We start from the raw sequence: 12,517 nt of genomic DNA, 5'->3' as shown, positions 1-12,517 counted from the left end.
CCACAATGATTGAGTTTAACTCTTAAAAGGTGAAGTCTGTGAGAGTGGCTGAGGTGTTTAGGTGCATCCCAGAGTACTGGCTGGCTGGAGCAGAGTCCTAGGGAATAATCCAGGCAGACTTTTTGGCATGTGCAATAGATGGGGTGTAATTTATGCAGCTGAGTTCTTAATGGAGCACTGAGCCATTGTCCATACTCTTCTTCGACCTGTTTGGGGGATGGAGTCCCTAGGAGTGTGTGTGAGAATCTGCTGTAACCAGTCCAGAAGACTAGACCTGAAATGGCATGAAATTTAGGGAATTCCTGTATTTTAAGTAGAGCAGATTTTTTTTAGTGTAAAAATAATGTTGGTAGTGATTTGGTGTGAGAAGTGAGCCCTGTAATCCTGGCAACTCTTAATGGTCCTTCATTGCTCCTCTGCAGCATTGAGACATTAAAAAGAAGAGAGGATGTTTGTGCACAGGCCAGGCTTCCTCTCAGGGTCTGACAGAGTGTGTGCAGGGCAGCCCTTCTTGGTAACAGTGTATGATAGTTAAGGTTCACAGCCACATAATATTTTCAAATAATGTTTGAAACACTATTCATGGTGGTTTGCTCCAGCAGTCTGGAAAGCTTCAGCATCAGTTCAGACTTAGTGAACTCCATGTTGTGCATGGGTTGCCACCTGAGACAGATTACTCCCAGGAAGACAACAAACACAAACACTGACCACATTGTGACCTGACTGTTAAAGGCAGTAAGAAACAAAAGCACCCTGTGGAATCAACATGACAACAAGGCAATGCAGTTATTAAAGATCAAAGGTTTGTAGCAGTGTATGACCCTCTAGCTTACCCATACCCATCCTCTACAAACAGAGCATTCGTCTACCATGTGACAGTGACAACTCCAAAAAAGGGAAAGTGGAAAGAGAACTGTCAGGCTCCTGGATGCTGAGTGCAAACCTGTCCTAGCTTTACCTAGCAGGTCTCACCTTTTGACTTAGGGTTGCCAGGCCTTTTCTCCCTGTGCTTCTTGAGGTATGAGTGCTGATAAGAGATGCTGAAGATCAGTTCTGCTCTCTCCAGCAGGCAGGTCTATATTAAGACTGGATATTCAGTTTACATTGTCTGTGTTGATCCTGGCTTTGTCTGTATCTTACATCCATGACTACAATTTGTAACAGGTTAACTGTCTGAGTATTTACCTGCATTACTCTGCTCTCCTCTGAAGCTGTTGAACTTGAGAGTAAATTAAGTTTAAGCTTTGCTACCAGTGGTATTTTCTCAGAAGGTCATATCCATGTGGGAGTGTGATTTGGATCAAAGTCATCTGGAGGTGATGTGGCTACCTAAAGGTTACCTTTGAGTCCCTTGCTAGTGGAGAGAGAAAGATCAGCTGGCAGCAGCTGTTTTTTTCAACTGCCTCCTTTGATGTTGGTGACAGAGTGCTCATTTTATCTGGGTGCATAGTACTGTCTTATGCCTCTGTAAAGTGTCTCCCTGTGAGGAGGCTAGGGAATTATCCTGGCTGGACTGCTGACATGGTTTTGGCTACTACTGGAGCTGTGGTCTGCTCTTGACATAGAAATGCCATGTAGCCATACTCTTGGGTGATCTCTGAAGGGTCAGTTCATTGGAATCTCTTGTTTTTTCATCCTCTGCATGTAATGAGGTTCTCTACAAAGGCTGCATACTGTGTGGTGCCTTCATTCATCCCTCAAACATACCCAGCTCTCAGAATTGTTGCCTTTTATCTCTTCCTATCTATCATAAAAAAGCTATATATTTTTTTTAACTTTGTTTTTGTGTAGTTTTAAGTCTGTTACAATCTTGAGAAAAGAATGGGGCAGTTTTCTCAATTGTGTGCCATTTTTTGGAGACTATGATGTGTCCATCTGGCTCAGAGACAGAATCCTCTACTCTGCTCTTCCCCCTGTTTTTTGCTCTCGTGAGACCCTACCTGTAGTACTGTGTCCATTTCTGGAGCCCCCAACACAGGAAGGACATGGACGTGTTGGAATGAGTCCAGAGGAGGGACATGAAGATGATTACAGGGCTGGAGCACTTTGCCTATGAGCACAGGCTCAGAAAGTGGGGTTTGTTCAGCCTGGAAAAGGTGACCTTATAGTGGCTTTCCAGTACCTGGAGGGGAGCTACAGGAAAGTGGGGAGAAGCTTTTTACAAGGGCATGTAGTGATAAGAAAAGGGGTAATGATTGTAAGTTGGAAGAGGGTAGATTAAATTAGATATAAGGAGAAATTCTTTAATGTGAGGGTGGTGAGACACTGGCACAGGTTGCCCAGGGGGGCTGTGTAAGTCCCCTCCCTGGAAGTATTCAAGGTCAGCTTGGATGGGGCTTTGAGCAACCTGATCTAGTGGAAAATGTCCCTGCTCATTCAGGGGTGTGTGAAATAGGTGACCTTGAAGGTCCCTTCCAGCCCAAACATTCTGTGATTCTGTGATCCCTAGTGCTGGGATCATGCAGTGCCTCAGACTGTTGTCTTACGAGTGTTAAACATTTTTGTGAGTTTCTTTTTGAGAGGCTGTGTGCTTTGTATGTACCATGGGATGTAATGGACAGGTAGGAATGGAAATAGTTTCAAAATGAATCCACACGTATCTCCACCTTGTGGGCAAGATACCAGCAGGCTTAAGTCAGTGAGCAGGTGGATAACAAAGTCAAGAGAATACTAATGAAGGTATATCCCAGTGAAATGCCAGTAATTTAACTAGAATATTATTTGAAGAGGATTCACCCTTTAGTCATACTAGTAAAAATTACATGAATCTTTAGACAAAACCTTCCAACCTAAATTAGAAACAAGGGGAACAACAGCATATGATTGTGTATTGCTCATATTTAAGAGTTGCAGCTAGCAGCAGAGAAATTCTCATGTAGATTTGTATTTTCTTTAAAAGAGAAGTTGTGAGGGCAAAGAAGTGTTTCCTGAAATGTTCTGAAAGTTCATGCAAGACAACTCTTTCACCTACTGTGTAGCTAACTTTCTAGCTCTGTAATTTTATGCATCAAATCATGACTAACCAGGATAATGCAGTTCCATGGATCAGCTGTATTTGTCTTTTCCTTTGTTTCACTGACTGCACACAAGGGGGATGAGTTCTGGAAAGTTCAGATCGAAAACCTGTTCTGTAGCCTAGCTGGAATTCAGCCCTCTGGTAAGGACTCAGTATTTCACCACAGGTGGTGCCTGGTGCTGATAGTGGACTGATTGGTTTGTAGTTTCTAGCATCTTCTGTTACCTCCCTTAGAAAACTGATAAGGGAATTATTCTGGTTTTTTTTCAGTGTTGTGTGAAGCAAAACAGCGAATGTTGAATCAATAAAATAATCCATGGTTTAATTGCTCTGAGGCAAAAAAAAAGCAATTTGAAACTGTAATTTATTTATTTTTCTTAAAGCATTTTAGTGGCATAATCTTTTTGTGCTTTAATTGAAATATCATATGGATCCCCTTTATGTGAAATGCCTTATTTGAAGCTTTTTTTCAGACTGTTAATTTAATAGATTAATTTTAGTAGGGAGGCAGTTGGAGTTAATCAGTTGAGAACAACTGTACAGAGGTTCTTTAAGCTAGGCTGGATTTGAAGGGTTTAATTTTAATCATAGTCTGAGAGCTACAGCTGCTTCATGTTTGTTTAGTAATAGAGTTGATGAGCAGCTAATTTGAATGGAAAGCTCAGGCACGGAGAGAAATTCCTCTCGAGTATAAGAGAACTGGCCCTGACTGTAGGAAGGTGGTGGTGAAGTACAGTAAGCTGAAGAGTTTTTAAAAAAATGCTTCTAAACTATCACACTTCACATAAATTCCTTCATCCAAACATCTTTGGGGATGTGTGGTTAGAAAGCAGCAACTTGGAAAGGGACCTGGGGGTATTGGTTGATGGGTGACTTAATATGAGTCAGCAGTGTGCACAGGTGGCCAAGAAGGCCAATGGCATCCTGGCTTGTATTAGGAACTCAGTGGCCAGCAGGAACAGGGAGGTGATCATCCCTCTGTACTCAGCTCTGGTGAGGCCACAGCTTGAATGTTGCATTCAGTTATGGGCACCTTACTATAAGAAGGACATAGAAGTGCTGGAGCATGTCCAGAAAAGTGCCACAAGGCTCATGAACGGCCTGGAGCACGAGTCCTGTGAGTGGCTGAGGGAGCTGGGGGTGTTTAGTCTGGAGAAGAGGAGGTGAGAGGAGACCTTAGAGCTCTGTTCGACTACTCAAGGGAGGTTGGAGCGAGGAGGGAAACAGCCTCTGCTCCTTGGTGGTGTGTGATTGGGCCAGAGGAAATGGACACCAGGCAGGCTTAGGCTGGATATTAGGAAACACTTTTTCCCTGAAAGGGTTGTCAGACATTGGAATAGTCTGCCCAGGCAGTGATGGAGTCACCATCTCTGGAGGTATTTAAACAGCATGTGGACCTGGTCCTTAGGGACATGGTTTAGTGGTGAACTTACAGTGGTGGTTAAAGTTTGGACTGGATGATCTTGCAACTGAAGACATTCTGTGATCTTTCACCTTTTTATTATACCTGCAGTATGTCAGAGACCAAGATTTGATACCCTGCTCTGTCTGGTTTTGAGTCTGTATCCCCTGGTTCCAGGATTTGAGGTGTAGTGACAACACAACTCTGAGTAGGGCTTTCAGCATTTTCCCATTTTGCTATTATAACTTGCCTAGAAAAACTAGTATCAATTTGATTTGAGGATACTGTCCATTCTGCATACATAGAGAAGATACAGAGGTGCAAATCCTTACCAGGGCTGGTTGTCTCCATGGCCCTTGTGGGAGGGAACATGTAACTTCTGAGGAAAGGCAGAATTGCAAACACCTTCCCTGGCATTTCCTACTCACCAGGTGGTAAGCTCTGCGGACATTGTTTCTAGCTCTAGCAAATTGTATTCCTAGGTTAGTAAAGGGTCTGGTTTTGGATCTCTTGTCATAGATCCCTAGTGCTCCTCTACCAGTTAGTGGAAGTAGCATAGCTCACAGGTGAGAAAATATTGACTTTAACAACCACCTTAATGTTATGTGACCATACAGGCTACTGAGTCCTGGAAGCTAGGAAGGTAACACATGATTTGCTCTGTTCCCCATTCTGGAAGATTGGTGAATTCTGGTGAAGGTATCTGTGGCAAATGAAGGGGCTGCAGCCCACAGATTCTGCTGTCAGTGTTGGCCTCCGGTGCTTCCCACGGGCCAGGATTCCCTAGGAGGGCAGGATGCGTGAGACAGGTGGTGAAACGCAATTGCTGTTGCAATGTGGGAGCTCTTCCGTGCAGCCTGTCCCACAAGTCCAATTTACAGCAGCCTAACATGGAGGAAAGAACTGGATTAGATTCAAGAAAATGTCAGAAATTCAAAATAGGTGATTTGGACCAGGGTATATGTATAAAAAACATAGCTGGTTCTCTACTTCTGAAATTCAGGCACAAACTCATGTAGGTAAAATATTCCTCAAATTCACAGAAGCAGTAAGAAAATATCTTAAAATTCAGTTACTTTAATGACCTCTCTATTTTCTTAATGGCATCATAAGCAAAAATAGTTTGCATTGCTATTCCAGTGGGAATTTCCATGTGCTGCAAAAAGATGGGCCCAGTCTTGGAGGTTCAAGAAAATCCTTGGACTGAGTGGATAATAATTTAGTTTGCTGTCTTTTTTGAACTAATTTAAAAATCTAGTTCTTATACCAGTTTATTATTAGAGAGGAATGTTACATGGATTTCTGTTAGATACTTAGATGCTAGTATCCATCTTATTACAGATGCTATGCAAGATGAAAGCATACAGAGATACACAGATATTTTGAGACTGTGCAAATTGGTGACAAGGTGAAGAAATGATGAAAAAAATTTATTCTACTATTCTATTGAAATAATCAGATTCACTGCATATCCCAGTGCAAAATCATTCACATCCTTTTGGAGGTCAATGGACATTAATATTAACTGTATTTGAGATGACAATGAAAGAGGAGAGAGATACTTTTTCAGTTATAGGAACCTGAGTTGCTGCTGCTGCTAATTGATTTGATTAAAAACACTTGCCTGCTTTATAAAAGCAGCTTCTGTGAGGTGAGTCACAGATTTGACAGTGCCTTCATGTTGTCCAACACTGGTAGAAGAGGGGAAAAAAATAATTTTTTTCCAGCTTACTTAATATTTCCAGTTGTTACGGTTATTGTTCTGGCACTGAACTGATTTGATTTTACAGAATTTTTTTCATTTTAAAAAACTGAAGAAACTGATTTTGCTCACATTTTATTTTCACAATTCCTGCCTTTTTTAGACAAAACCACTGTGTTGAGAAAGGCATTGGATGCAGTAGTAAGAATAACATCCAGTGCCTGGAAGGCATTGTGAGCCACCAGAATCAATCCAAGAACCTTATCAAGTACGAGTAAACGATAAAATGAAACCCATTTATCTGAACTTGCAGTACAAATGTACAATATGAGGAGTGCTCCCTTAACCCTGTCAAAGCCAGCACACCACCAGAAGAAAGTTCCGGATATCTTTGCTCCCAGTTTCTCCTGTGTTCTGTATGATGCCAGGCTTGTGGAGCAGCAAGAGTGTGTGCATGGGTGTTATCTCTGTGCACAGACACACGTGCAGATGAAGGTACAAACCATCTTCTGTTTCAAACAGAAAGATCGAAGCTTTGTTTTTAATTAAGGTTCAGAGAACTAATGCACCAACATGAACAAAAAATGTTTTCTTGCTTTTTTTTCCACATGGTTTCTGACTACTGGCACAAAAATCAAAAGCAATTTTGATGCTTAAGTAGTACTGTCTGTATGACTTGCTTTACAATAAAAAAGACTAAATGGAACCTGTGTATTTTTGAAAGCATATCCAAAAAGCAGCTATGTCTTCAAATGTGATGGTAGATTGAGAAGCAGTCATCCATTTGAGTAGTTCTGCTCTCTCCAGCAGGTAGGTTCATATTAAGACTGGATAACCAATTTACATTTTTTGTGTTGATCCTGGGTTTGTCTTTATCAGACTTAGTGTCCGTGACTACAACTTGTAACAGGGTGACTGCCTGAGTATTTACCTGCTTTTCCATGACTCTGCTCTCCTCTGAAGTTGGAGAGTAAACTAAATTTAGGTTTGTTTCGATGTGACTTTCAGTGACTGTGCTTTTACAAATCTCCAAACTATGCTGTTGGTAGAGTAGGTATTTGGCTAGGGGCTCCAGGGTCTGAAAATTTTCCTATCTATGACTAATACTAGCAAGCACCATTAATGAAAGTGAGTTTTATAGTATCTTTTATTAGTACTTCCATTCCAGGATGTTTTTACTGCCTGATGGCACTGAAACAATAAGGCATTGTGGTTTTTTAATTTATTTTGATTGAGTAAAAAGGGCATTGTGGTCTTGGGCAACCAGAGGTTTGCTTGAGCTTGGGGATTGGACATCTTGAGTCCTGGATCTTAAGAGATTCTGCCTTACCTAAAGAGTTCTGTGACTATAAAACAGAGTGGCAGAGAAAGTAACCATGGATTAAATTATCTTTAGTGAATTTAGTTAAAATTTAATGGAAGAAGAATAGTGAGTCTTTCAGTTTCAAATAGAATATACACAGCTATGGAATCATAAACCCATTTAGGTTCGAAAAGACCTTGAAGATCATTGAGGGCAACTGTGAGCCTAACACTGCCAACTCCACCACTAAGCAAGGTCCCTAAGCACCATATCTACATGGCTTATAAATACTTCTAGGGATGGTGACTCCACCACTTTCCTAGGCAGCCTGGTCCAGTGCCTGACAACCCTTGCAGTGAAGAATTTTTTCCTAATACCAAATCTAAACCTCCCCTGGCACAGTTTGAGGCCATTTCCTCTCTTCCTATAACTTCTTACTTGGGAAAAGAGATTGATACCCACCTTGCTACAATCTCCTTCCAGGTAGTTGTAGAGAGTGATAAGGTCTCCCTTTAGCCTCCTTTCATTCAGATTAAACAACTGCAGAGCTCAGGAACTTGAATATAGAAGAAGCTTTAAATTGCTAAATGTATTCAGAAAAAAATTATCCCTACTAAGAGGAAAAGACTTAGACAAAGGGTGGTATATCAGATCTCATTTGTTCGGATTTCATTTCAGAATTTGATATGGTAACACCTAATAAATGATGGCTTAAGTTAGAGAAGGAAGTGGTTAACTTGAAAAGTGTTGCTAATGTAAAAACAGAAGGAAAAGAAAAAAAAGATAAACTCCTAGTATATCAGTTGAAATATATCCAGAAAAGATAGCAAAGCATCAATATCACAGTGGGGTTCCTGAAGAAGCCTTACCTTACACTTTCTGCTGTTCCAGTCACTTGTATTCAATAAAGAGAAAATGAAAATTGAACAAGTTCAAAGAATTGTTATTAGAATAATGAGGAAAATGGAAGGACATATATGAAGACAATGAAAGGGTTTGGCTTGTTTACCTTAGCAAAATGAAGACTGAAAGGGAGATTTTGTAGTTTTCTATGAATATATCAGGTGGTAAGCAGGAAGAAGAGTTATGATGAGAATAGGTGGTGGTAGGTGGACAATGATAAATGACAGTAGAAATAAGAAGAACAACTAGCTCCTTTTAGCATGGAGTTTTTAGCATGTCAGGTTTCTAAAAGGCATTCTTGGGAGGGACACCCATGGTATCAAGGGAATGAATTTCATGATCCCAGGTAAGTCTTTTCCCATTTCTGTTTACATGTATGATTCTGATGAGAGTTTTGACAAAGAATATATAATTTTGTTTCCCATTTCAGTACCAGAAGATAGGTAGGCTTTTGGGCATAACAGGTTTGTACTATGATTTTTGTAATTTCAGCAATATAATTTTGACCTGGTAGCATTTACATACATTATTTTGCATATGCTATAACATTTGATTTCTCCAGAGATAAGAATAGGTTTAGCAGAAATTTAAGTTCTCCCAGCTCTAGTAGTTATTTTTTAAACAACGCATTATACTATGTTCTACATTTTTAATAAAAGCAATGGGAAGATGAGAAGAGATTTTCTGGCTGGTGGTTTTTTTTCCATCTTGGTTATAAGTCATAAAACCTTGAAATGGGGACCTGGTAAAAATAAAACACCTTAAAGAGAAAAACAGTATAAATCCACGGATCATCTTTAACCAGTTATAGAGATTACTTAAAGATTTGGCCTTCAATTGCTATTTTATCATCTCAAAGCAAGCAGCTAATATAACAAACATGTTTGATGAAGATGCAGCTGTGTGCAGCATATGTATAAGTAAAGCTGCATGTGAAAAAAATATTTGTCAATGGTGTAAATGAAGGTAAATGTTGACTGTGTTCCAAATAGAAATATCTAATGAATGGAGTAATATGGTATGGTTTAGTAATGGTTAAGTTATGGTTAAGTGCCATTTTTGGCATTGATCTCTACTGCTAATATGAAAGGAAGGATTCATGATGGTGAAGTCTCCCAAGAAACCATTTCTCTAGAAGTATTTAAGGACCTGTGGCAGGTTGATCTGGAGTGACTGCCAGATGCCCACCCAGCTGCTTTTCACTCCACCTTCTGAAAAGGACAGGAGAAGAAAATAAGATGGGAAAGCTTGTGTGTTGAGGTAAAGATAGTGAGATCACTTACCCATTACTATCATAGGCAAGACAAACTTGACTTAGAGAAAGTTAATTTAATTTATTGCCAATTAAAAAAATAGAGTGGGATGGTGAGAGTGCACACCTGCTGCAGCGTGGGCTGCACCAGGGGCTGTGGTGTGCTCCTTCATGGGCTGCAGGTGCAACCTGCTTCACCATGGTCCTCTCTACGGGCTGTTCTGGCACCTGGAGCACCTTCTCTCCCTCCTTTTCCACTGACCTTGGTGTCTATGGGATTTTTTTTCACTGTCACACAACTACTGTGCAATGTTTTTATCCTTTCTTAAATATATTATCAGAGAGGTGTCCCCTGGCTTGGCTGTTATCCTCATCACAGTGCTGTGCTAGGTCCATTTTGGAGCTAGCTCTGTCCACAGCAAGGACAGCCCCTGGCTTCTCATCACAGAAACCACCCCTTGCCACATAAAACCTTCTCAGGCCTCTGACACCTGAAATAAAACCAAAGCAACTTGGAGTAATAGCCTAAAAACCAAACCAAACAAAAAAGACAATGCAAGTATGTAAGTGTCCCCTCTAGAGCTCCTTGTGTTATGTTGATGATACCAATGTTAAGGCCTTTGATGAACTAAAATAATTAAGGTGTTAATATGGTCCTCTGCCTTAAACTTTCCTGTACTCTCCTAGTTTTTACACCTACAGTTAAGCTACAATACCTGCACTGGGAAATGTTATGGTAGAAAGGAATCTGACAGAGTGAAGTAGTCTCATGAAGATCAAAGAAAACACGCTGCATTAGAGTAGCTCTGGAAAAAGATGTTAAAAAGACAATACGGAATTACTGAATATTATTAGAGAAGTAGGACAATTAAGTACTTTCCCTGGCCCTGGTTTCTACAAGCAATTTTTGTCATTAATCACTATCCTTTATTTTCTTTCGTGGCAAAAATTATAGGTGATTTTACTTTGTGTTTTTGTTCTCAGGAGTAGTTGTGGTGAGCTATTTTGTGTAACGCTGTCAGAAGTCGCTTCATGATTTGTAGTCTCTTCAAGTCTGGGATCTTCTCTTCCTCTCTCTGTTCCTATTAAAATGTGTGGTACTTAAACATACAGCAATAGTAATAAGATGAAGGACCTGAGTTCATTTGAAAGCTTTTACTTTGCAAATGAAGTTCCATTCCCTTCTGGGTAATTTGTTTTCTAGGTGGGGAACAGCTGAGACCACTGCAAGTATGCACACAAGCACAGTATCTAATCTGTATTTTCCCAAAGATATTGCAGATTGAAAGAAATTTTTATTTTCATCCTTTTGGAAATACATGTTTTGAAGACAGTTGGTATTAGGAGGCACTTTAATACAGGCAAACAGTAAGGATTTCTCACTGTCATTTGGATAAGCTCTGTTCAGTAAGTCACTTACAAGTCCCACAGTTTGACACACATTGCTTTGGTCTCTTATCTGCTTTAAGTAAACTCTAGTTTAAAAATTGCTTTGCATGCAGCAGCACTAAGTATACAAATTCTGAGTTAAAAGTGATAGTTGGTATTCTCAGCAGAACTACCCCCCAAACCTCTTCAAGCTTTCTGCTATCTCACGACACATCTGTTTTCTCAGTTGTGGGAATAAACTGATGTGTTCGGGCAACAGTTTATTTTTCAGAATGATTTGTGAACCTGAGCAAGAGAGTTCAAGGATCATTTTTATCTTTCTGGCTTTTCTTGTGCTTAGGTATCAAACCAACAGAAATAACTGCTTACTTCCCTCTCTGACCTTCAGGTGAAATAACCAAAGACATACATAGACATATTAAGTGGCTTTCAAGAGATGTTTTAAAGCATTATTTTGCAGATTTTTTTACCCTAAGAAATCCATTTTCCCCAAGTTGAATGGCTGAGATGGAGGTATTTCCTTTGCTCTTTTATCAAGGTAGGTGGAAATGATTAGAGCAAATTCTGTCATCAGTTCCTAGTATTCTACTTTTATCTTCAGTTCCTAATAGGCTGGTCATGTCAGCACACACTCTAGGTCAGCCTTTGATTTCTTCAGGCAGCTGTAGGCCACCCATGTGCTCAGAGAGGTGAGGTGAGTAAGAATGTTTTCTTGAAACTGACACAGCATTTCTAACTCTTACCATATCTGGCTTCTTTCCTAAATTTCTAGCTTTAGGAGTCATCACAATATGAGCTTTAATTAAATGTCTAGTCCCAGAAAGGAGAAGGAGTATTAGCTTTTTGCCATTTATTTTTTTTATTTGTGTTTTCTGAAAGCTGATCCCAAGTTATTTCCATGTAATGAGACTACTGCTGACCATATCAGAGGATCACAATCCTTTCTGATAGGTGGGACACAGCTTTTCAAAGGTAGAGGATTTGCCATGTCTTCTATTTAAAACTGTAGCTCTCTAAAGACAAAAGGGTTTCTGTAGCACTCCAGAGAATTCCTGGAAAGGAAAGAACAAATTAAAAAAAATTAATATATTTACACACTCTTTTCATATCTTGAAATAATTTACTTTCCAGCCTGCTGGTTATATGAACAACCTAGCAAACAAGCAATGAAGAAATTTATTTACATAACTCCCAGGTAAATCAAGGGAGGACAAGCACTCATTCCATTGAGATTTCTGGGAGGGGGATGCAATGACAAATACTGCTTCACTGAAGTTCCTTTCTGATTTCTCTTTTAGGAAGCCAGTTTAGTAGGGGCTTTCTCAGCAGCTTGCCATCAACTGGACACATTATTGTTATATTTTTGTGTTGAAAATGAAGTTGCAATTTTTGAGTCTACACTGAGACACAGCTCAGACGTTTGCTGAAAGATGTATTTTGATGGAATTAAAACATCCAGGTGAAATAGCTGCAAAATATAAGTGCAGTTCACAGTGACAGAATGAGAGAGTGTTTTCAGAAGATAATTCTAATAGGTGCATTAAGGACAA

Source organism: Heliangelus exortis, chromosome 4, assembly GCF_036169615.1.
Source record: "Heliangelus exortis chromosome 4, bHelExo1.hap1, whole genome shotgun sequence".
Classification (NCBI taxonomy): domain Eukaryota; kingdom Metazoa; phylum Chordata; class Aves; order Apodiformes; family Trochilidae; genus Heliangelus; species Heliangelus exortis.
Note: the sequence above shows the minus strand (reverse complement) of the source record.